The sequence below is a fragment of the Belonocnema kinseyi genome, chromosome 7 (genome assembly GCF_010883055.1).
Source record: "Belonocnema kinseyi isolate 2016_QV_RU_SX_M_011 chromosome 7, B_treatae_v1, whole genome shotgun sequence".
NCBI classification, from domain to species: domain Eukaryota; kingdom Metazoa; phylum Arthropoda; class Insecta; order Hymenoptera; family Cynipidae; genus Belonocnema; species Belonocnema kinseyi.
This window is the reverse complement of record NC_046663.1, coordinates 35,256,343-35,283,123: the sequence shown is the minus strand read 5'-3', so window position 1 is coordinate 35,283,123 and position 26,781 is coordinate 35,256,343. Positions and strand designations below refer to the sequence as shown.

General features: G+C 25.8%; 2 protein-coding genes across 3 annotated transcripts in view; both read left to right on the top strand.

Annotated features, from left to right (window-relative positions):
• The window catches only part of LOC117177261 (potassium channel subfamily K member 18-like), a 193,638-nt gene that overhangs the window by 11,283 nt on the left and 155,574 nt on the right, over positions 1-26,781 (top strand). The window lies entirely within an intron of this gene.
• LOC117177262 (two pore potassium channel protein sup-9-like) overlaps positions 1-26,781 on the top strand; it is a 193,233-nt gene that overhangs the window by 154,812 nt on the left and 11,640 nt on the right. Inside the window, exon 9 of one of the 2 annotated variants that reach the window (XM_033367848.1) lies at positions 247-283. The exons of the other annotated variant lie outside the window; for it this stretch is intronic. The gene's annotated coding sequence lies outside the window, so the exon portion shown is untranslated. Of the gene's footprint in view, positions 1-246; positions 284-26,781 lie in introns of those variants that run through there. 2 annotated transcript variants of the gene reach the window in all.

Below are 26,781 nucleotides of genomic sequence, written 5' to 3'. Positions count from 1 at the left end.
GATTTTGTTTATGTGAATTAAATTATTTTCTTACACTTAAGGTCAAGTGATGAGTGGGTCACGTGATTATATGAAAGTTTTTTGTTGTGAATAATTTTTTTCGCTATTTTCATAATTATTATAATTGAAGACCAGACCCACCTTTCTTAGTGCTCCTTATTTATTATCTCGAATTTTAAACTCGATGTGGCGCTTCGTGTGAAAATAGGTGAAAAAGACTGACAGAAATCTTTTATTCTGTTCAAGGTGAAGCCCCAAAATTCAAGTCTTGTCTAAACTAGAGGTATGGTGTCCATTTTTTAAATAATTTATGATTTTACAGTAAAACAAAACCCTTAAAATAATACAACACTGGAATAAAAGCAATTTCATCAAATCAATCACAGGATCAATTAAATTAGATTTTAGGTTAGTTATGTAGGAACCGCCAGCAGTGCTACAGCACGCCTAGTGGCACTTTGTAGTACTGCTTCGTATTATATTTTTGTTTCAATCAAATAAATATCGTTATAAATTAATTTAAACAGATTGTAAACAAATTAATTGTTTAATAACAGTCAATGTTTTGTTTAAATTAAACAAATTGTATTGGAAAAAAACTATTTTTTTTAATCAATAAGGAAAATATTTTCCATTTCTTAAAATGATATAAAAATTTTTTTAACTGAAGCAACAAATTTGTTTCATTCAATTATATGAATTCAAAAAAATTTGCTATTAGATTAAAACAAACATTTTTCTGAGTGTAGATAATTAGTCAATAAATTTTAAAAACGTGTAATAAGCGTGTGCAGAGAGTGGATAGATTATAAAATGGTAGTAGAGTACTCGTAAATATTGTCCTAGAGTTTGGGATCATCAAACTTAACAAGGCATATGATTGAAAATACAAAGAATGGCAGCTACTTTCTTATCGCTCAGAGCAGGCTTTATGGTATGAAAAGTATGCGTTAAAAAAAAGAAAAAAAAGAACTTAGGGAAAAAGACGGGCCTTTATACTCTACTTCCTAAGCTCACATACGAGAAAGATCCGCTGCTCGCAAATGAGGCGCGAGGGGCAAGATAAGGATGAAACCCTTAGGCTACAGATGCCCCAAAAGGAGGAGAATAAAGCGTGATCAAACACGATAAAAACTTCTCAGGAGCGATAAGCTCTAATTGAATGTCCCTCCGCTCAAATTCATTCAGTACAAGGCACACAAACCTTAGGACGACAAATTCTTTTCCCATTTATCTCACACACTCAGAAATTTCCTCAGAAATATTAATCATCTTTCTTCAATAATATCTCTCGTGTATTCTCGGGTTTAATGTACCACTAACCGAGACGAATCGCCAGAACTAAATCAAATTATTAATAATAGAGTACTACATTTCTGTCTGTTCATATTGAAACTTTTGAAATTTGTTTTCTGTCAGTGTGTCATTTATTGTTTATTATGCTTGCGTCAGCTTTATTTATTTATATCAAAGGGTAAATAATCGGTGTTTTATAATGAAATGTTTTGATCTAAATAGAATAAATAATTTTAAAAAATATATGTTGTCATTGTTCTAAACTGGCCGCAGCGGGATTGGTAACTTAAGAGAGAGAAGGAGTGAGAGAGAATTAATGGGAAGGAGCTACAATTATTATCAATTTAATTGATCTTGTTGCAAATGTATAGTTGATGGTGAATCTGAAATTCGAAATTAGGAATCTCCCAGCGAAAGCAGTTTTAAATATGAGATATATCGATAGTGATTTATCCCGAGAAGAAATTGGTCAGTACATATAATAACTTTTGACTTTGATTGAAAATTCATCTTTTTGGTAGTAAATTAATCTTTTTATCTATGAAATTGTTCTATTTTAGTTGAAAATTTAATTTTTATTGGGAATTATTGATTCTTGTTAAAAATTGTGCTTTTTTATTGAGAATGATTGAATTTTTTTGAAAAATCGGCTTTTTTATTAATCTTGTCTAGAAAAAATTTTAACTTTTTGGGTGAGCATTCTTGAAATTTGTTGTTTTTTTTGTTAGAAAATTAATCTTCTCGTTGGAAAATGCATCTTTTTGATTGAACATTTAACATCTAGGTTTTAAAGTGGACATACTTATTTAAAATTTCTTTTTTCTTTTGGTTGATAAATTCCTTCTGGTCATAAAAATTTACGTATCCCATTTTCAGTCGAAAATTGTTCTTTTTTAAGTAAGAATTCAATTTTTAGTTCAAACGAAAATATTCGGTTAAAAAATAGTTTTAAAAAAAATTAATCTAGTTTAAATGAAAATTGATCTTTTTCGTTCAGATTTCTTGTCTTTTTTGGTGGTGAAGTAATCTTTTTGCGTAAAAATTAATCTTATTTTAGTTAAAACTTCAACATTTTGATTGAGACCTCTTGAATTTAATTAAACGTTCCTCTTTTTTGGTAGTAAATTAATTTTTTGTCAAAAAAATCTTCTTATTGCGTTGAAAATTTAACATTCTGGTTAAGAATTTTTGAACTTTGTTAAAATTTCCCTTTTTTGGTGGTATCCTTTTGGTTACAAATTTAACAAATAGGGTTTTAAGTTAAACTGCTTTTTTTAAATTAATAAAATGCTTTCTTTCTTCAAAATTCAAGTTTGTGGTTGAGAATTTTTTAATTTGATTGAAAATTCGTCCTTTTTGGTAGTAAGTTAATCTTTTTATTTAAAAATTCATCTTTTTTATTTGCAAATTTAACTTTTTGGTTAAGAATTATTGAAATTTAGAAAATTAATCTTTTTGCTTAAAAATTTAACAGGCAGGTTTTAAAGTTGAACTTCTTTTTAAACAATGCAATTTTTAGTTGATGATTCAAAATTGTAGTTAAAAATTCATCTCTTTGGGTTGAGAGTTCTTGTATTTTGTGAGAAATTTGTCTTTTTCGGTATAAAATTACCCTTTTTATTAAAATTTCATATTTTTAATGCAATAATGCAACTGATTTGTAAAGAAAACTCGTCATTTTGTCTTAAAAGTTTAATAATTTGGTGAAAAAAATTATTTATTTAATAATAATTAGAATAATTGTGACATCAAATTTAATGAGACGCATTCCAATACTTGTTCTGAAAATCAATTTTTTATCCTAATTGTCGATTTATTACCGTAGTAATTTAACACACAGACAAGTAAAAAATATAGTCATATTGGCAACTTGACCTGCTATAAATACAAAACAAATCAGTATAAGCATAAAATCGGGTATTACCTAGAGGCTACGTTACTTTCAGAAGGGGGGAGGGGGTCATAACCATATTCACGGTTCCCAACGAGGGTTAGAGGAGGTCAAAAATTTCTCAAATTTGGTAACGTATAAGTTGTTTAAGGATAAACCCTCATTGACTAATTATAAAGTAAAATTTTCAAAAAAAATTATTTTTTTATGATGGCTCGAAGCTTTTCTGAAGCTTAAGCAAAGACAGGTGACACTTCTTGAATTTCTACGCGATTTTTGTTAATTGTTGTTGGAGCTTGCAGTTTGTGATCAACACCCTTTCTGACAACTGGGTGGCTAAACACCTTGACTGCGGGTGAATCTCAAGGAAGATTTTCCTATTGATTTCCTTCAAAAGCTGGATGTGCCTGGCTGATTTTCGCTGGCAACGTGTCAGGATACTTATAGTACTATCGACTTCATTGACATCTGCGGTATTCATGAGATAGACTGCAGATGATAGTTCATGAAGCTCATGGAGATACTTGTTGACAGAAAAGGTGACAACAGTAATTTCATACAAGAACAAGAATTGAAAATAAGCGAATTAAACCGTTACACAGATTTAATTACAAAGATTTTAGAGAATCAAACCCGATAGATTAACAACATCAACGTGAACCGAGAGTCTGATACGATTATATTTTGGGCGGTAAATAACCGACATGACACACAAAAAATCAAGTTTCATTTTCAAGAAAGAAATGAAATCAAAATGTATTGAAACAAAGTTAAACTATAATTGGTATATGTTAAGCAATACGAATATTAGAAGCAATTTAATTGTGTTTCAGTTTTTACATTGATCATGATAGTGAACATAAATGAAGCTTGAAATGAGTTTATAAGAAGATAGCCTAAAAGGAACGGGAATCACTAGTTTTTTTCTCTGTGGATCTTAGTCTTTAAGGTTGACGGTCATTCAAGAATAAGGTCCTGCATCAATCAGTCAACCAATCAATCAATCCGGTACAATCTGGTTATAATGATAGATGGTCATCAGCCGCACAGATTACTTGATTGCCTAGTTTGCTACCCTTTTAGAATTGATTAGGCTGGACATCTATTAGTTAACTTGTTATCAACAATTAGGATCAACAATGCCTGGCCTAGGCGTTTCTGCTAATATATAGCTTTCTGAACAGCAACCTATTTTCATTTTGTGGGGACACAAAACACATTATCAAATTCTAATAGAGTGGAAACAAAGTATTTCTTTTAGATGAAGTGACGGAGTGTCTCAGATGTCTTAACATTTCATATAATTACGTGAATTTTTTTGTAAATTTTGATAGATCAAGCTTACTGCCAAGTTGCGGAATTTTCAGATTCCCTTCCATAAGCAGGAAAAATCGTTAAATTTTTGAAAAAACAAGGGTATTTTTTGTAGGTACCTGTTTGCAGGAAAAAGAATACAAAGTGTTAAAAGTTATTATTACAAAGTTATTGCATAATCATTTCAGAAAAATGTTTGAATTAAACAAACATTTGTTTGACCCTACATCGCAGCTACAATTTGTTGAATTAGGATAACATTTGTTTGAATTAAACAGCGGTATGTTCAAAACAAACAAGTTTTGTTTCAATCCAACCAAATATTTGATTCAATTAACCAAATATTTGCTTGATCTTATATTACAAAGAAAATTTGATACAAACAAAAATGTTTCTAAATGCACTGATTTAACTTCTCTTGATGAAAAGCTTTGTATTTTCAAATCGATGCTAGAATTTTTAAATTTCGCTCAGATAAATTTTTAAATGATGAAAGTTAACATATTGAAGGCGTTATTACGAAATTGTATAATTATAAAGACTACAAATTATTATTTAATTGAAAATGCTTTGAGTCTATATTTAATTAATTTTTGATTGGTAACATTAATTAAATACTTATTATTTAGAATTAGGTTCGTATAATAATTTGAAACCAAATCAATCCTTTCTTCGACTTACAATATTGATGAATTTTAAATCATAGATTTTTCAAAAGATTCTAAGCCTAAATAATTATATTATTACAATTAGTAATATTGATGAGAGTAATCATAATAAATAATTTCGCAGATTAACATAAATTTTCTTTCCTGAGTTTGAGTAATTTTAATTAATGAAACATAAGATTAATATCCAATAGTAAAAAAAATACAGAAAAAGTACATAGAAACGATGTCTTTTGGAAATTTTGTTGACTCAAAAATGTAATTCAATTTAAAAAAAAAGATGAAAATGTTATTTTAAAGTCTTAACAAAATTTAAAGAGACTTGAATTAAGCACTACATTTTTAAAAAATAAGAAAGGAACTTTATCGTAAGTTAGAAAGGAAGAATTGAAATTGACAATTTAGAGATGCATGAAGGCTGTGTACGTAATGAACGTTGACTAACAATGGACTGGTTTTCACTGAAACTACTGATGTTGAACCGGGAAAGTCAGTTTAAGTTAAAGGTTAGGAATTTTGCAACTAAAAAGATGAGATTATTTTATAATATTTTGATAAATTTTTAAAATATTTATCATACCAATGTGTAAGTTAACATTCAGGTTAAGTTTTATTACAACATTTACATTCAATTAGATAAATAACACCAGCTAAATTTCCAATGGAATCACTGTCTTTCTTCTTCAAGAAATAATTATCTAAAGTATTTGTCTTTTTAAAATAAACGTTGATGTTACATTTTTAAGTAAATTTCTCAACTGTTAAGATAGATCTTAAATGATTGGAAAGGTAACATTTAAATTAAATCTATTGTATCATTCCATTAAAAAAATGTTGTCATTAGTTTTGTTACTGTGATTGTAAATCTCAGGAATATGTTCTGTAATAATATCGTTAACTAATTCAATCAGATCGTCATCATGCGCTTAATTTGTTTTTAATTAATTTAAATTTCCTTTATGAGATGGATATCACTCAATTTAACACAAATATCTACTAAACCTTTAAATCATTATAGTTAAAGTATCTACCAGACCAAGAAGATTTTTTGTGTCAATTTCTATTTTTTAATTTCAATTTTTGTACTATTTGGAGTTTTTATAATTTGCTAATAAATATAGTTAATAAAATTAATAATCTCGTATTCTAATTGTTAAGCTATTTGCCCAATACCTTGTAAACCCAAATCAGAAACAACTGGAGATGAGGGTGAACCCATTAGGTAACTCGAAATTTGTTCATCAATTTCATTGTTAAAGGAGAAAACATTCTTATTAAAGATTGTTCTGGTAACGATTAGAATTTTATTTGTTTTTATTTTCGTTAAGCTTTAATTTTAATTAATTTTTTCTTAAGTGAAATCTGAAGCAAGATCTATTGGGATGCTGTAAAATAAGGACAGAAATTCTAAAAAAAAAACTATTAAATAAGTTTTTGGTACATTAATATTTTTAAACAATATTTAAGTTTCTATCTATTTTTGACAAAAAAACTATTTTTAATAGAAACTTAAAAACTAGTTTTAGAATATTTGTTTACTTTAGGGAGAGCATAAGCAATATTTGCAACCATACTATTTTTAATATTCTTGTATGAAAATAATTTTTTGAGTGTTTTTAAAAGTATTATAGTCGTCTCTATTTCCTGCAACATCATCACCTTAACCCTTATTAGCCTTCACAAAAATTAAATCTCTACGACTGTTTTGAAATTTTTAAACTAACTGAATAGATTTTTCTAAATTTTTTAATTTATTATTTTAGTTAGGTTTTGTAGCATTCTTTGATTTTGAAAGTAAACATTATTTGTATTTCAAATTGAACTAGTAATAAGGAACTCATTTCCATATCTTGTGCTACTAATAAAGTTAAAGCTTATTTCTTTTACTTTCTCTATTGTACTTTTTATTTTGTTCCAAATAAGTATATTATCCTAAACGTTTATAGTATGAATAATAATATTAAATAACAAAAAAACAAAAGTGGTCTTTAATTTTTGATTTTTATTTTCAATTACGATAGACTGTTGATACTGGCTTAGTAAGAATGAATTTATTTATTTCCTGAAAGGTTGATTTAACATTAAAGTGCCAGCAACCAATGTTCTATCCCTATTTGTCATAGAACAAAATTTAAAACTTTCAAGTTTGAAAACTAACTTGTTAACATGAAAGAAAGTTTTGAAAAGTAAGTTGGGAATAAATTTTGTTGTGAAAATGTAAGCTAGTTTGTTCGAAAATGAAGAAAATCGCTCATCTGCACAATCCGTGCATTCTTCGGAAAAATCGATGTTCCTAACAGGGTCAAAAGACGAAGAGCCAGCTATCATTAGGAGGGGATGTGCACCGCCAAGAGAGATTTCGAATACGTGTGCATACTTCCACACATAAATCTTGTACGACACACCGGATGGAATTTCAAACAGGTCACTATCACCACCCCCGGCCATTTTCCCGTAAAATCAAAGAAACGGACGGAAAAGGAGGAATGCATATCCGTTTTACGTGAGATACCTACCGAGGATAGTGTTTCTTTTAAGACTTATTAAACAATCAAGGAAACTGAGACTGCACTTTAAATTACCATTCTTTCAGAACTTTACCGATTTCAATTCTATTTAAGGAAGTGCTCATAAAAGAGGTATAAATAAAAGTCATTTTCGACTAAGTGCTTTATAAATAACGTCTTCAGGAGAAGGGTATCCAATCAGCATTTAGAAATAAGGGGATGACGTTAACGTTATACTATCTCTTGGTGATATTGCTCATCGAATTATATTGACTCTGGCAATCGAAATAATTTTATCAGTGAAGGGCATATTATCTCAGTAAACAATACTTTATTTAACAATCATTGTGATAAAATAATAAATATCCATTATGGGATTCTACCAGTATGTGCGTTTATTTGATGATGTTGTTTAAAAAGGAATTTTGATAGAGATCTGTATCCTCTTCAAGTTATTGTTTACAAGAGGTTGTTGATGCTAGAAAAATCAATATTTCATGAATATCATTATACAACTAGTAGCATTTATGTATCAAGAAGAAAACGGAGAATCATGAAAGAACGAATAATATATTTACATTATCGGAAAGTTGAAGATGGTTGCGAAAATTTATATAAATTATAAAGCATAGCATTTTAGCAATCAAAAAGCATTATCTGGAAAAAGAAAGATATAATTGAATTAATTTTTTAGGCAAAAACCTGAACTATTAAAAAATTTTAGGAGGAACATTGTGCTCATGAACTATATATTATTACAGTTTATTTAAAGTTAAGTTAGGATGTTATGTGATATTTTCACGCAAGAAAATCAAATAATTTAAGATAAACCAAAGTAAAATTGTAAATTGTTTATAGATTTTAATTTGTGAAATGCCGTTATGATGTAAGGTGCTTAAGATTTCGATGTCTGTTATAAAGCATACTAATTATTTTTTTGTATAAATAATTTCTCAAGTTCATTTTTTGTCAACGTTTTGTTCCATGCTTAAAATTGTTACGTTTTTAATATTAAAATTTAAATTGTGAGAGAATAAATAAACAAGTTTAGCCAAAACTGTGTTATTTTATTTTCTAGAGATTTATTATGTATCCTGACTCGAACTTTAAAGTTTTTCAAATATTTGTCCGAGGCACATTATATTATAACTAAACATGTTATTTTATGTACTAAATAATATTCACTTTACCAAATACAACAATTTGTCTTTCACACTTTGAAAAATAATGTTATTAATAATATTTTCTACAGAAAAAATAACTCGAATGATGCTTTTTTATTGTAAATTTTCAAACAGAACTTCATCAAAACTAATAGTTTATGGGATTACAATAATTTTCTTGGTCAAAAGATATGTGATTTGTTAATTCTATTTTTGTATTTTGTACTAGCTTCATAATCTTCAGCTATCTCCATTTTTACTAGTACTAAGAAATAACAATTTTTTAATAAGTTAGTTTTAAGAATGCTAAAACTTTAATTATAAAATTTTGTATCTGACAATTTTATGGCTTTATCAACTAGACTAAAAACAACACTAATTTTATTATTTCATTACAATATTAGCAGCTGCAGCTGAAATTGATCAGAGCAGAAGGAACCCGAACATTTGTTTTTAAAATGCACGATTAAATTAAAAATAAGAAGACTGCAGACAAAAACTAAGAGCTGCATTAAAGTCTTTCCTTCTAAGAAGGTATGCTGTTTTGTTTTCTTCAATTTTTTTTATTGATAGTGTTTTGAACATAACCCCTTTTTCTCAATTTCGAAGCTCTGTTTGTGTACACTGAAATTTGAAACTATTTAGAAAGACACAATTGTGTAACTATCGGAAATTTCAGATAATGTTCCAACTATTTTTTATGTGGTTATCAGTTTTGCCAACAACTTTTTTGATAAAGATTTAATTATGAAAGCCTCAGGGATTTAAAAAAAAAATCTTGTAAAAAGTCAGATAGTCTCTAACAGAGATGCTTTCAATAACCGTAAAGAATAATAAATTTAAAATCTTTGAAATTTAATTAGTAATTTTTGTATCCCGTTAAAAAAATATTTGATGTCAAAATGTTACCAGATTGAAATTTTTTTATTATTTTGTAGCAAAGTCAAAAACTTTGTCAATAAGGCATCTTGTTTGGCTTAGAAAGCAAAAAAAGTTTGGTTGATTGAAAATTCGTCTTTTTCTTTGTTAAATATAAATATATTTTATTTGAAATTCAAATTTTTTAGTTGAAATATCTACTTTTACATTGTTAGTTGATTATTAATATTTTGGCTAAAATTTTTGAGTTTAAATTAATTTTACCAACTGCAAGCTTTACTATTTTAGTAAAAAATTTAGCATTTTAGTTTAAATTTCTTCTTGCTGGTTAAAAGTTTAGCTACTTTACTTAAAGGTTCTAGTTTTTATCAAGAAATAATTTTTAAAATTAAAAATGGAAATATTCTATTTTTTTAATTTTAATTTTCAATTTTAAGTGCAAATACTTGTGTAAACTATGCAATCAATTTTTATGAAAACAATTTTTTTCATGCTGACGTTTCAACTTAAATCTTTTTTGGTTGAAAATTCGTCTTTTCGGTTTAAAAACTCAGGATTCAACTGTTTTTTTTTCTTTCATTAAAATAAAAATATTTTTTGGCTAAAATATCTACTATTACATTATTTGTTAACAATTCCTCGTTTTTTGTTGAAAATTCTATTATTGCATATTCATTATTGTAGTGAAAAATTCATCTTCTTGGTGAAAATTTCCCGTTTCGGTTTGGTTAAGAACAAATTTTTTTAAAATAAATTTACTCATTTCTTTTGAAAAAGATAATTTCAATTAAATATTCAACTCTTTTGCTGAGAGTTTGCTTTTAGCTTGAAGTTTTAACAGTTTAAATGCATTTTTTTATTCCTTGCAAATTTTTCTTTTTTAGTTGAAAATGCAAGTATTTTTTTTTAAATTTAATTATTTGATTGAAAATTTTATTCAATTAAATTATTGATAATTCAACACTTTAGTTGAATAATCTAATATTTCGTTGAATTTTTTTTTCTTGATATCAACTATTAATTTTTTTTCAAGAATTCACCTTTTTGTTCAAAATTAAACTATTTGCTTAATAGATCAACTGTTTTGTTTAAATCTTATTCTTTTGCATTAAAGAATCCTCTTTTATCTGAAATTTTTTTATTTCAACCTGAAGTAATGATTTTATTCTGTTTGTAAAAGATTATGTGCGAAAAATTTTACATGATTAAGATGCTGATCTTTAAATAATAATTCTCGCACTATGTTATAAAAAAGTAATAAAATTTGATCAAACAAAATGTTGTATATATACACTTCTGTGAAAAAAGAATATCTGCCTATTTTTGTTTAAACATGATTTGCGGATCTATTTAATTTTATGTTTGTTTATTTTCATTAGTTTAATGAATAATTCCGACCTGGCTTATTCTATTTCAACCTTTTCGTCGTACCGCTCCATTTCCTTCCAATTATTTTAAAGTGAATCCTATTTTGTTCTATTTTTTTTCTGTATCCTATTTACTTCTTCGCAAAAGTCCTGTTCCACCTCGTTCGGATCGTTTCATCCACTTACGTCGTGTTTTACCCCTTTTAATCCTATTCCTCTTTCAAACAATTAAATTCTTTTCTATTCCGGCTTATCCCTTTATCTTCTTTTCAATTATTGCATTATTCTTATCCTGTTTTATCATTCTTATTTTATATCAAGACTCAGACTAGATTATAACAATTGAGTAAATTAGCAAATTTTTAAGTATTTAGCTACTAAATTAAAAAAATGACTTCGTTTAATGATTTTAAAAAGATTTTAAAGGATTTAAAATGTTTCAAGCGATATTTATTCCAAAAAAATTTATTTTGAAAGATTTCTGAGTATTATTATAGTATTTAAAAAATTTCAATAGATTTGTAGAAATTTATATAGATTTAAAGTTAATTGCAGAAAAATTAGAATTCACCAGGGATTTTAGAAGATTAAAAAAAAAATCAGGGGATTTTATTAGGTTTTCGGAATTTTTGAGATCATTTAAGATGATTTAAAATCTTCCATTATTTTTTACAGGAATTTTGAATAAACTTATACATAATTTAATTTCTTTTACAAGATTTTACTCTATTCTTATAACATTATTAGGGATTTGACAAAATTGAAGGGATTTTTTTATTTTCAAGGGATTTCACGAGAAAATAAGAGTTTTTAACAGATTGCAGTAGATTTCCATTGATTTTAAGGATTTTCAGAAATCATAAAATAGTTTGAGGAATTTAGGAAATTTTTATAGATTTCAGAATGTTTTATGGGATTTTAACTGCTTTTTGTAAGATTACATGAAATTTCACAAGATGTAAGGGATTTTATATATATGAATTGTGAATAAAATCCATATATTTCCAATCAAATAGTTAATTTTTTAAACGAAAAGATCAATTTTCTACTAAAAATACATACATTTTTCAAACTGAAATATTTATATTTAACCTAAAATTAATGGCTAGATTTTTTTACGAAAATTAATTTTCAATTTAAAACAAATTTACGATAAGTTTAATTTTCTATTAAATTGTTGATTTTTGAAGCCCAAAATACGAAATTTCTAAAAAAAAGGTAGTGTTATCAAAAAGAAAGTTTATTTTCAACCAACTTAATAGATTTTAAGTTAAGAAAATTAATTTTCAATAAACAGAAAAACACGAATTCTCAATAAAATAGTTTAATTTTCAAGAAACGAAATTAATTTTTTTACTGAAGTTCAATTAAAAAAAATATTTTTCAACTAAGTATTTCAACTTTCAACCAATGTTTTCAATATAAAAAGATAAATTTTCAACAAAATGCTTGAGATTTTTATACAACTAATTCTTTTCTACTAAATAAGAAAAATGTTCAACAAAATATATACGTTTTTAGCAACGAATTTTTTTTTTAAATTCACTTTCTACAAAATTGTTGAATGCTTGAGACGTACCTACGAATTTTTTACAAAACAGTTTGATTCTTTAATAAAAATGTTCATTTATAACTGAACAGTTGAATTTTCAATCAAATTATTAGATATTCAGTTTAAAAAAATTAATTTTCAATAAAGTAGTTCTGTTTCTAACCAAAGAGATGTATTCTCAACTGAGACTGTGAATATTTATCCCGAAAATTTCATTTTTAATCAAGTAGTTTAATTTTTAACTACGGTATTAAATTTAAAATCTACAAAGATGAATTTCTAACAAGAAATGTTATAGTTGATATTTAAAGAAAAAAAGATTTTATACAAAAAAGCAGTCGAATTTAACCAGTAAAAAAATAATTAAAACGGATTAATTTTAAACCAATTACGGTGTTTTACAAATTGTTTTTTTTCTAACAGAAAAGGCTTTTTTTGAGAAATGACTTCACTTTTCTAAAAAGGAAAAAACGAAATTTTAAGCATTAGTTGAATTTTCTACCAAATTTTTCAATATTTGAGCTAAACATACGAATATTCTATAAAACTGTTGAATTTTTAACAAAAACGTTTATTTTTATTCGCAAAGTTCAATTTTCAAAGAAATAATTAGATTTTTAGTACATAAAAAACATTTACGAAGCAGTTTTATTTTCAACCAAGTAGGTGAATTTTCAAATAAAACTATGAATATTTAACTAAAAAAGTGCATTTTTAAGCAAGACTTGAATGTTCAATGTTTCACCCAGAAAGTTAAATTTTAGTCAAAAAATGGAATAGTTTATATTTCTAAAAAAAAAAAGATTTTATTTTAAAATAAAAAACCGTTGGATTTTACGTACTGAAACGAATTTTTAACAAAAAATGTAATATAAGGTATTGAAATAAAAAGTATTTGATTTAAAAATAAAAAAGCAATTTGATATAATTAAAAATATGAAATTTCAATAAAATACATAAATTTCATACCAAAAAGGATGATTTTTTTTTAATAATTGAATTTCCTACCAAATTTTTTAATATTTGAACAAAAGATACGATTTTTCTACAAAACCGTTTAATTTTCAAGAAAAAAGTCCATTTTCAAAATAATTTGTTTTTAGTTTAAATAATAATAATGTTTGATGAAGTATTTTATTTCCAACCAAAAAATGAATTGTTAACAAAAACTATCAATCTTGTACCAAAAAAATTAATTTTTAACGATATAGTCTAATTTTTAACCAAGGAGCTTGATTTACAACCTCAAAAGATAAATTTGCAACCAAAAATATTACAGTACATATTTTTACTAAAAAAGATTTGAATGTTAAATCAAAACGATTGCATTTTCAACATATTCAACCTACGAATTTTTAACAGAATATTAGAATTCTCAACTAATAAAAAAATTAAATTTCAAAGCCAGCAGTTGTATTTTTATACGAAAAGTTAATTTTTTCAACGAATAATATGAAATTCCAACAAAATATATACATTTTTTTATTGAGGAGGCTAAATTTGAAAATAAAAGTTGAGTTTGCTATTGTATTTGGCGTCTTTATAATTTAAAAAATAATGATATAAGTTAAATAAAATTGTTCTGAAATTTTGGGAAATAAATAAAAATACGAATTGACATGTCTGCCTGGCGTATTTGCTTTCTTATTTTGCTTCCACAATGCAAATTTGGTCATTCTACTTGATTCGGGGCACTAAAGCCCTGTTCTCACTTACATTCCAAGTTAGAAATAAATTAAATGTCACTACTTAAAATAAAGATTCAAATGGTTCAGAAAGACATGCCCTCATACATTTTGTACCATTTGTCTAAATTAAAAAAAAATAATCCTTTTTTCAAATCCCAAACCCATTGAAAAGAAGCCATCTAATTGGTCACGTGACACTCTAGTACTCTAGTGCATACTATTAATAGAAAACGAATTGAATCAAATAAAAATATATTATTATAGAATCGGAAATGACAGAAATCTAGTAAAAGAAGTGAAGAATATAAAACAAATTCACAATAAATGTGCGGTCTGATATGCAAAGTAGTAACGATACCACAAAAAGTGTAAAGCTTTTACGAACCTCTTTACATATTTGAGGTTTGATTTTGAATAATGGATGTCAATTTATCGAAGGTAAAAAAGGATTTGCCCGTTTATTTAACATTTGATGTTTTTTCTTATTTGGAAAGAACGAACTTCTTATGCGGGTCATTTTTTTAGCGCGTTATCTCTATCCTCCTCCTCCTCCTCCTCATCCTCGATCCTATTCCTCCCACTCTATCCTCCACCTCCCACTCTATCCTCCACCTCCTATCTCCTTCACTTTTCGTTCTTTATCCTTCCGATAATCCGACTGCCTGGAGATTACTGCGACCCTCGCTATTTTGAGGTCCTGACTTTCGACTGCGTATGGTGCTGAAATATTTGAATATATGACCAATCCTTTCTGGGTTAAGTGACATTATTCAAATGGACTGCTTGCGAGAGTGGAATTATTAAAAAATGTTCTCATATGTGCACACGATATGGACAAGATGGCAGGCACAAAATGAGATTCCAAGGAGAAAAATTTACGCATATTAAACCCATTAGTATTCAATTTAATAATATCCATATGTCACGTGGTAGGAATAAACCAGACTTAGGATCTTAAATGTGTTCAGGGGTCGCACATAAATTACGTAACAAATTATAGGCCCTCTCTAAGACCTCCCACCCTTATGTAAAAAACCGTAACAAAATATTTCTACCTCCCACCCCCCTCCTCTTCTCTCTATGTAATTTTTAGTTTGCAGAAATTTTTTGCCAGTTATTGATAGTAGAATTTTGAAAATCCTTAATTATTAATATTTAAATACTAGCAGTTCAATCTTGTAATACTTTTAATATCGAATATTTTATTAAAGGAATAAAGCATTATTTCAGATACAAATTTAAAGTTTCCATATTTATTAATTTATTTTAAACAAAAAAAGTATGTTCTACTATAAAGCACGGTTTTTCACAAAACTACTTAAATTTTCAACAAAATAACTAAATTTCTATCATACTATAGTTGAGTTTTCAATCCAGAAAGATAAATTCAAAGCCAAAAGACAAATTTTCCCTGCAAAAATTAAATTTTTAAACAAAAAATGTAAATTCAGCAAAGAATTAATTTCCCACAAAACCGATGAATTTTGTCGTAACAAAAATGAAATTTCACACCAAGAAAACTGTGTGTTTTTTTACCAAATAAGGAGAATTTTCAGATAAAAAGGTCATTCTTAAAAAAATGTAAAACTAATTACATTTTCAGTTCAAAATTAAATTTTAAAATAAAAAGTTGCACTTTTATACAAAAATGAAATTTCTACTAAAACAGATGAATTTTTAAATCAAAAAGATAAATTGAAAAAAAAAACAGAATTTTCTTTTTCGAAAGATTGAAGTTGACTTTTCACGATCAGAACATGAATGTTTAAAAAGAAATAAATTTCTACAAAAAAAAATGGAATTTTCAATCCAAGCAGACGAATTTTTAACGCAAGGATGACTTTTTGACAAGTCTCTACTAAAAAGTTGCATTTTCATCCAAAAAGTATGAAATTTCTCTAAAACAGATACATTTTTTCTTTAATTTCAGACAATAGATAATTTTTCATCCAAAAAAGCTTCCAGATAACTTTTAAGATCAAAATATGAATTTTGTGACAAAAGATAAGTTTATACGAAAAAATTTAATTTTCAATTCGACAAACTTTTTCAAATAGTTTAACTTTCATCCAGAAAATAATTAAGTTCATTTTTCAACACTAAAATATACATTCTAAACAAAAAATTAAATTTCTATAAAATAGTTCGGTTTTGAACAAAAAAGTAAAATTATCAGCCAAACAGTTGCATTTTTATCCCAAGAAGATAAAATTTTTGTTGAGCCAGATGAATTTTTAATTTAAGAATTATTTTTTGTAGAGTTGAATTTTCATCCAGAAACGATTTCAGTTTTTGTTTTCACACAAAAATAATAATGTAAAACAAAAAGTAAATTTTCCACGGAACATTTAAAGTTTCAACAGAACAGAAGAATGTTCAACCAAAAAGTATGACTTTTCAACAAAATTGTTGACTTTTGAACCGAACAGTAACATTTTTATTCAAGAAAGATGAAATTTCTTCTAAAACAGTTGAATTAAAAAAAAAACCTTACAAAAAATAGTAAAATTTTTATCCAAAGAAGATTCCAGTTCATTGTGCAAGATCCAAATGATAATTCAAAATGATAATTCTACTAAAACAAGTGTATTTTAACATCAAAAAGACAAATTGTCAAAAAGAGTTGATTTTCATCGAAAAAGATTTCAATCGATTTTTTAATACAAAAACACGAAATTTAACAAAGATTAATTTTTTTAGGAAATAGTTGAATTTTTAACAAAACAATTGCATCTTTACCCGAGAAAGATGCAATATTTTTACAAAAAACAGATAAACTTTTAAATCACAAAGACACATTTTCGGAAAGAATATTTTTGATCCAAAAAAGATCTCAGTTGACTTATCAGGTACAGAAATTTTTATTAATTTTTATTCGGAACGATTATAATTTGACAATTTGAAATTAAAATCTAAATTGACTATTTGGAATTAAAAGTTTCTAAAGTTATCGAAATATAAAGTTTTATTAAATATAAAAAATTATGATTTAACGTAAAAAAAGATTAGATAAACTTTTCTAAGGTAAAAAAATAAAATCAACTTTTTTTACAGTGCAAAACGGAAAATTTTTTTATTTTGTACCTGTAAAATATAATTATTCTAAAAAAAAGTTCAAAATAAAAAGTGATTCAAATGGCAAATAATAAAAAATGAAAAAATGTATACTCCTGAAACTTGAAACTCAAACAAATCTGAACTTTATTTAGACCTAAAAAAATGTTCGTAGCGGAGCATTGTGATATAAAATCTTTATTGTACATAAACCTTTAAAAATTTCTATTACTTTAAGTAAATTTAGTCGTCTAGAAATTATTTTTAAACTATGCATAAAATACAATAATTCCTACGTTTTCTTTAATAATTCTGAGCATATTATGCTTTAATTCTATTATCTCACAAAGGCAGGAATAACAATTGGAGTATTATAGTGCAGAAATTCTATGTTATTTTTTTGTGGGGGGAGATTCAGAGTTTTTTATACCCTTTTATTTAAAAGAGGGGGTCAAAATCCTTTCTCACATAAGATATTATTACGCCTATGTCGAAGATTCACAAATTTAGTTGAAATATGAACTTTTTGTTAAAAACCAATTTTTCTGGTTAAAGATTCATCATTTTAGTTAAAAATTTAATTCTTTGTTCAAAAATTGATATATTTTGTTGATTTTTTCTTTAATATAACCACTCTTATCTTGGTAGAAAGTTTATCTTTTTAATTAAACCCTTAACTATTTGGTGCAAATTTATGTCTGATTTTATTAATAAATTTTATTATTTGGTAGAAGGTAAAATGTTAATTTTGTCAAAAAATGTGAAATTTGTTTTTTGAATGAAGATTCTTTGTTTTGGTCGAAAAGTCATCTGTTTGTTTGAAAATGTAATGAAAACAATAAATTTTAGATAAAAATTCTTCTCTTCGCTAAAAAATTTGACTATCTTGTTGGAACTTCGTTTCATTTTTAGTCAAAAATTACATTTTTCAAACTAATGATTTATTTTTAACATTTTTTAATGTGCAAAATTATTTGTTCTATTTTAAATTAAACTTTTTTGTTAAAAATTTACCTTTCTTCATTGAAAATTCATATATTTTGTTGATAATTCATCCTTTTCGTGGAAAATGAATCTTCTTAGCAAAGAATAATTTTTCTTTTTGAATTCATCTTTTTAGCTGAAAATTTACCGAAAATAATAAACTGCAGTTAAAGATTGATCAGTTGGTTAAAAATTTATCAATTTAGTCAAAAAGTTTGTTTCATGTTATGGTTGAAAATTAATGTTTTTAAACCGAAAATTGAACTATTTCCTTTTTTGTTGTAAATTTGTGTCTTTTATTGACAGATTACTTTTTTGGAAAAAGATTAATCTTCTTGGTTGAAAAATTAAATTTTTGGTTGAAAATTTACCTAAAAGAATAAACTTCAATTGAAGATTCATCTCTGGATAAAAATTTAGTTATTACATTTTTAAGGATTCAAATTCTTATAATGAAATTTTTTCTTTTTTTGGTCTTTTTTTGTAGAAAATTAATTTTTCTCAGTTGAAAAATCAACTATTTATTTGAAAACTTGGTTTTTTTTTTTTTTTAATGATTATCGTCTTCGTACAAAATTCCACTATATATCTGGTTGACAATTTATGTACTTTGATAGAAATTTAATCCTTTTGGTTAAAAATGCAACAGTTTAGTTTGAAAATAATTTATTTTAGTTGAGCATTAAACTGCTTTTCTGAAAAGTGTTTTCGAATTTGAAGTAAAAAAATTATTTATGACATTTTTGGTTAAAAATTAATTTCTTCAAATGGAAATTTACGTACACCATTTTTGGTAAGAAAATATTTTTTGGTTGTAGAAATTTTGATTTTTGGTTAAAAATACAATTGCTTAATTGAAAATTAAAGTGCTATTGATTTTAAGTGAAAATATTTTTTAGTTTAAATGTTAACTATTATATTTTTCATTAAAAATTCATCTTTTTAAAAATTTAACTACTTGTTTCTCAAATTGTTATTTGTTTTTTCAAAATTATTATTTTTTTAAATAATCTAAAAATTTGGTTGGAAACTCAACTGTTAAAAATTGATCTTCTCTAGTTGAGGAATTCAACTGTTTGTTTGTAATTTTATTTGAATTATTGAATAATTGTCCTTTTTAGTAAAAAAATAAACTTGTTGATCACAATTTTTTCAGCCAACAAGGCCGAAAAATTCAACAATTTGTTAGAAAATTCATCTATTCTATAGAAAATTAATTTTTTGTAAAAAAAATTTTAATCTTTCATTTTTGGTCCGAATTGATTTTTTTTAAGTTAGGAAATTTAAATATTTGGTTGAAAATTTATTGGCAATTTGTTCCTTATGTTGAAAATTTAACATTTGGGATGAAAATTTTTTCTTTATTGACTGAGAAATTTTTCTTGGCTGCAAAATTTCTGAATATCTTTTGAAATGATTCAAACTTTTTCTTTAATTTTGAAAAAATTCTGCGAAATTAAAAAATTCCCTAAAATCTTCCAAGCGTTTTTTTTGACAACATTTGAAATCTTTTAGAATATTTTAAAATCTTTTTAATTATTTAGTTAATATAAATTTTATTAATTTTTGTTATTGTGTTTTTTTATTATTTGTTTATTAAAAGTTTCCCCATAAGTCTGAATAAAATTTGTTCATTGCCTTGATATCTATCAAGATTCTTATAAAGCTTCTAAATTTTTGGTTCGAGATCTTCGAAAATCAACATTTTTTGAAATCTTAAAAAATTTTAAATTGTTTTTTTTTTAACGTTCTTAATCTTCAAATGTTAAAAAATATTTTTTGGAATAATTCGAAGCTTTTTCAATTCACTCTTACATCCGTACATCCCCTTTAATGAGACTTGTGAAAGAAAAATTTCACCTTTTAAATCTGATAATATCGTCTATATAAAGCAGCGCTTTAAAAAGAAAAAAAAAACAAGTTCATAAAATAATGTTGCTATAAATGTGGAAAATATGAAAGAAAAGAGATAATTTCCTCTTGAAATTTCATTTGACGTATTTACTTAACGTCAGGGCGTGTTCAAAACCCTCCCTTTTATTATCCTGGAGATAATTTTATACCATGAAGTAAATGTGGGTGCTTAAAACTGTGGCTCTGGAGTTAACGTTTAAGAAACAGAGAAAATATACCCAGCCTAATGCTTATTTCAATGGAGAACTTTAGCTCTTTTTCCGGAAGAGAAATGAGATAAGAACCTTACGGAAAACTTTCCAACCTTTTCATGTAATCTTAATTTATATCTCTTTAATAGAATACTTTATTTAACTCTATCTGTTTCACTTATTTCCTTTCAGAGCTTGGATTTGGTGACTTTTTCGATTTTTTTCAGAAAATGCGACTGTTGCGAATTTTGCGCGTTTACAAGCGCATTTATATCGTGTTTAAAGTATTACATCAAATAATTTATTTTTGTATGCGTCCTAAAATTTTTGTTTAACTTTTAAATCACTGAATAATTAAAGTTTCAAATTAAGGTTCTCAAAACAAAGGAAGAAAGTTGACTTTGGAACCTGGAAAATCAATTTTCAAACAAATGGTTGAATCAAAAAGAATTTCAGCCAAACAGTTGCATTTACAGGAAAAATTAATTTTTCTATAAGCAGTTTTATTTTCAATCAAAACATGTAACCCAGAAGGATGAATTTGTATTTAAATAGTTAAATTCAGAAAAGAAAAATAATTTTTAACAAAAAAAAAATAATAAATTTCGATTAAAAGAGACGAATTTATAAAACTAAATCGATGAGTTTTCAAGCAAGAATCAAATTTTTTAGAATACAGTATTATTTTCAACAAAAAAGGTAACTTAGAATCATGAAAAGATGAATTCTTAAGCTAATAGTTGAAATTAAAAACAAAAATTTAAACAAATAGTTGAACTTTTATTCAATGAAGACGAATTGTCAAAAAGTAGATGAATTTTTTACCAAAAAGCTCAATTTTTTAGCAAAAATACAATTTTTTAGAAGAACGTTGAATTTTTTACAGAAAAGTTCATTTTTAAGCCAAAAAGGCGAATTTTTCAGAAGTGAATTTAACAGAAAAGTTAAATTTAAACCCAAAAAAGGGAATTGTTTTGAAATAAGAATTATAAATTTATAACTAAATACTTAAATTGAAAACAAAAAAATAGGATTTTTTGTAGAAGAAAGATGAATTTTGAACTATAAAGTTAATTTGAAAAAAAAAGAATTTTCACCCCAAAAAGATTACTTTTCAACCAGAAAAGGGGACTGTTGAATCAGGAAGGCTGCATTTTATATTCAAATGTCGAATATTAAAAAAATATTAGAACGTTCGACCAAAGAAGATTGATTATTCAGCAAAATAATTAATTGTTCAAGTAAATAGTCAAATTTACGACCAAAATAAATAAACTTTGAACCAAAAAAGTAACATTTTCTAATTTGGTTTTATTAATTTAGTTCACATTTAAGCGAAAATAGAGGAATAGAAGAAGATGGGAAGGAGTGTGAAGACTGTAATTGAATTGGAAATTATTAAATTTTGAACGTTTTCCAATTTAAAATGCTGAACATTATTTTTAATGTTACATTTTTAAAACATATAAAAAACATTTATTTCAGTAACGTTTTTAAAATTGAATGTTATCTGATCATAAATATTCTTACGGTATAAATTGTAAAAACAATTTTTAATAAAGGTCGAGGTACAAAATTCGAGAGCTTCTTGCATTTTTTTCAACTTTTCACGTAGTCTGAGGAATAGTTTTTTAAATTAAAATTCTCCCTTCTGTCGCTCATTATGAATTCATATAAAATTATTGGATCTTATTCCATCTAGTTTATTCTTTCAGTGAAAACTTCCCATGCAACTCTACAGTTGTGAATTTGAAAATAAATTAATAATATTCAAATCCAGTTATTTGATTGAAAAATGTTATCCTTATAAAAAATTGATTTTAAAATTTAATCTGAAAAAATATTTATGACAAGAGAAAATTCAATTTCAAACAATCTTGTCAAAATAAATGTTTTCTGTAATTAAAAAAAAGTTTAGCATTACAAGTAATTTTCGACACTTGAAAAAGGCGAGCATGTAAAATCGATTAGTTTCAAATTCAATTACAGTCTTCAAACTCTCTCCCCTATTCCACTATTTGAGTTAAATTTTAATAAATTCAGTGAAACCTAATAATGAAATAAATTTATTTTCGTTGAAGGATTGTTTATTTTGTTCAAAAAGTCGACTATTTCGTTGAAAACTTAATTATTTTATTGCAAATTTATTTTTTTGTTTGTCGACAGTTTTACTTTTTTATGAAAAATTCGGCATTGGGGTAGAAAATGTAACCTTTTCAATCGAGACTCCCCTTTTTATGATACAGAAGTAATCTTTTTTAGGCGAAAATCATTCTCTTCAATTTAACTTTATAGTGAAAAATTCATCCTTATACTAAAAAAATCGTTTTTTTTTGTTTGAACATTTAACTATTTGATTAAAAATAGATTTATGTTGTAGTAAATTCGTCTAATTTGAATGAAAAACCGTGCTATTTTATTTTTTTTCGTAAATTCGCCTATTTAGTGAAAAATTCATCTTTCTCTGTGGAAAATGGCCTTTTTTGTTAAAAAATATATTTCATTCTTATAAATTCGCCTTTTCGCCTGGAAATTCGTCTAAATTGTTGAAAATTCGTCTCTTTTCATTTAATTTTTAGACTGTCATCATCAGATCGACAATCTGTAAGACCTGGGTTCAGATACCAGCGGAGCTTGAGAGCAATTTTTTCACAATTTGGAAATAAAAATCAATATTAAAAAAAAAATGATTTTCTGACCAATATACAAAAAATAATTAACATCAAATTATTTAATACATTTTTTCTGATTCAAACCATAACAAAAAAATATAAAACATTCGAATATTTTAAAAATTAATCTTACAATTATAAGCAATTACGTCGGAATTAAACTTCCAGTGATTTTAGCGATATTTATCTCATCAGGCCGGCCATGTGAAAAACCTGGGTTCGAATTCCCGTGGAGCTGCAGAGCAATTTTTTCACAATTTTTAAATCAATATCAGTTTTTAAAAATATTGATTTTAGACTATAAGACCAACAAAAACTGACATCAAATTATTTATGTGGTTATAAGTTATTATTTTTTTTTTAATACAACTATTTGATTACAAATTCATCTTTTTTGGTTTAAAACAATATATTTATTAAAAGTTTAACTTTTGAAGGTAAACAAACAAGGTCATCCTTTGCTTGAAAATTCAACTATTTGGTAAATAATTGATCTACTTTCTTAAAAATTCGTATTTATTGATTGTAAGCCTAAATATTTGTTAAAAAGTTATTTGTTTGTTTGTTGAAAATTCAGCTATTTGGTTAAAAATGTATTTTTTTTTGGTTAAAATGATTTGCTTTATTGAAAATTCAACTGTGTCCTAAAATTTCCTCTTTTTTGCTAGAAAATCCAAATATTTGGTAAAAATGTATGAGTCCTTTTGAAAATTCGTCTATTTTGATTCATCTAGTTGGTTTAAATATATTTTTACATTCTCATTCTAATAAGAAGGTATTGGTTTTATGTGAAAAATAACTTTCGCGGATTCCTCTTTGGTATACTGGAAAAGGATATAAAAAAAGGACGATTACGTTATACAGCTTTTTAAAAAGAATTTTTTAAAAGTTAGAGCATTTTGAAAAATTTTGAGACTACCTTTTTAATATTTGAAATTTGTTTTGACAGTTATTCAGAGTAGATCGAAATACGAACAATTTATCGCTACTACTTTTTTTGATAAAATAAAAATGACTAAAGTCATAGAATTTTCAAATCCCAAAAAACCAAACGAAAGTGAACATTTGCAGCCAAGAAAGCGTGATATGGAAAAAGTCAAGAAACGATAAATGTTACTCTTTCAAGGCCTCACAAGATTTTCTAATGAACTTTTTAAATTTTTTTAGCAAAAAATCGAAAATTCAAATTTTTAACTTAAAAAAACTCATGAAAAATCAATAACTCTATTTTGTGGAAAGAAGACAAGATACAAAAAGAGATAGATTGACAAAAATTGTGCACCTTAAAAATAATAGCAAAATTCTTAGGAATTACTTTTTTGTACACTGAGAGATTTTTTATTAGAAATAATGATAAAAATAAATGAGAATTTACTATAATATAGTTTTAAAATAGGGAAACATGGATTGCATATAAATAATTAAAATAGCTGTTTTCTCACCCGTCAAAACTAATAATTTTGTTTGAATAAATGGAAAGGATGTTGCATTAACTCTTATGGAACTTGCCAGCATTTAAAATTCACTAACTGAGAATCTCAAACGACTGTATGAAAAATAACTTACTCAATCTATAGAGGAAAGAGATGCGCAAATTATATCCAATTAAATACATGAACACGCGTACAAATGTTATATTTATTATTATAAACTCAATTTATTCACTACATACATAATCGCATGCTTAATCGCTATGAAAAATTGGAACGGCTATGGCAGGATTCGAACCTCACTTACCCAAAGAACTAACGTATTCCCCAACAACTAAACTCCACGGCTAACTTACATTATGGACTATTTGGCAAAAATCTCGGCTAAGCGGCGTCGCTTGACAACTCAGGGCAGTATAACACATATCTGGACCCTTTTTCACGAGTGATTTCTTGCTTAAGACATTTTATTAATAGATAGGCTAATCATTTAATCATTTCTAATTATTTAATTGATTTTTTATCAAATACATTTGTTTTAACGGAACTGATAATAGTCTTGTATGAATAACATTCTCTAATTTTATATCTCAGTAACTCAGAATTATAAACTTGAGTGTGTTTATACGTTATATTTTATAAATTGTACTCATTGAATTAAATCTTATTACCTTAGTTTATAAATTTCATGACAAAGAATTCCTAATGTTTCAAATCCCAGAGTAAATAAATGAATTTAAAATAGAAAGAGTTAACTTTTATTTAAAATGTTGTGAATCATAACCTTTCGGCTTGATCGGAAAATGACGAAAACAATCGAGGAACATTCTCAAAGAAACTATATAAAAAATCAATAATAATCATTTAATAGTTTGCTATGCGTCTCCGATTTCTGTCAACTTCATATTCACAATATCAATTTCGAAAATACGTTCTCGAGATTATGATATTCACTATTTTTTAATTAAAATTATTTTACGAAAACTCAGTAAAAAGAATATCATTTGTTCACAGTGTTAATTCTTGAAATAAAGATTCATAATATTTCGTATTTAGAATACTACTTTGTCGTCTTCGTGTTTCAAATACTCGTATGATAATATTAAATTTCTGTACTGAAATACGAATAAATATAATAAGACCTCGGTTTTTTTTATTTTGGAACGATATTATATTAAAGTGTAATTCATTTATTTCATTAATTTTAACAAAAGATCTTTCTGTGTAGAAGAAGTAGTTTTTGTTTTATTTTGAAAAAATAACATTTAAAATAAAAAAATTATATTTGAGTACAACGATGAATTCTACAAGAATGAGTAAGACAAAATGTAGTTAAGCTACAAAATTTTAAAAAATTATAAAAACAAGGCAATAAGAATAAGACTGTTTCAATTTCCATGCACATTATGATTTGTAATTATATATATATATATATTTATTTAAATGATACATGTTTCGGCGCAGTTAAGAATAAAATTTAATGCCGAATAAGAAAAAAATATTAATTAAAGTATGACAGTGTTGAGCATAATGTAGAAAATTTGAAATTTTAGGCAAAATAGAGTGGGAAGCACGAGATACGTAATGAGAATGTGTTCGCTAAAGCCGAAAGAGCTTTAACAAAAGAGAGTTCACAATCATAACATTACAGTTGTCGATTCGTTGATCTTCAATTTTGAAAGGTCTGTGCACGAATGTGGGAGAAACGTAGAGACCGGGCGGGCAGATTTTTTTTCTAAATTTAACTATTTTTTCAAAAACTCATTTTTCTTAGTTGAAAACAATCTATTTATTAAAAATTCAAACTTTTGAGGATAATAATTTAACTGTATTCTTAAAACTTAGCCTGTTGGGCTTAAAAATGTACTTTTTCAATGCAAATTCAACATTATGATAAAAAATCGTATTTTTGCTCGGAAAATCAAATATTTGGTAAATAATTCATTTATTTTGTTCAAAATGTCTCTTTGTCGATTGAAATTTTAACCATATGATAATTTTTTCTACACTTAACTATCACGTTAAGAATTCATCTTCCTTGGTTTAAAATTACGTTTTTTTTTGTTGTTAAAAATACTAATTTATTTCCATGACTTGTTTCGCTATTAAATACCAGGGTAGTTCAATAAGTCCTTAGAATGACCAACATATGGCGCGCGAATCGCTCCAAATCATCTGTTTTCAGTCAGCACCACTCCCGACTAGATATAT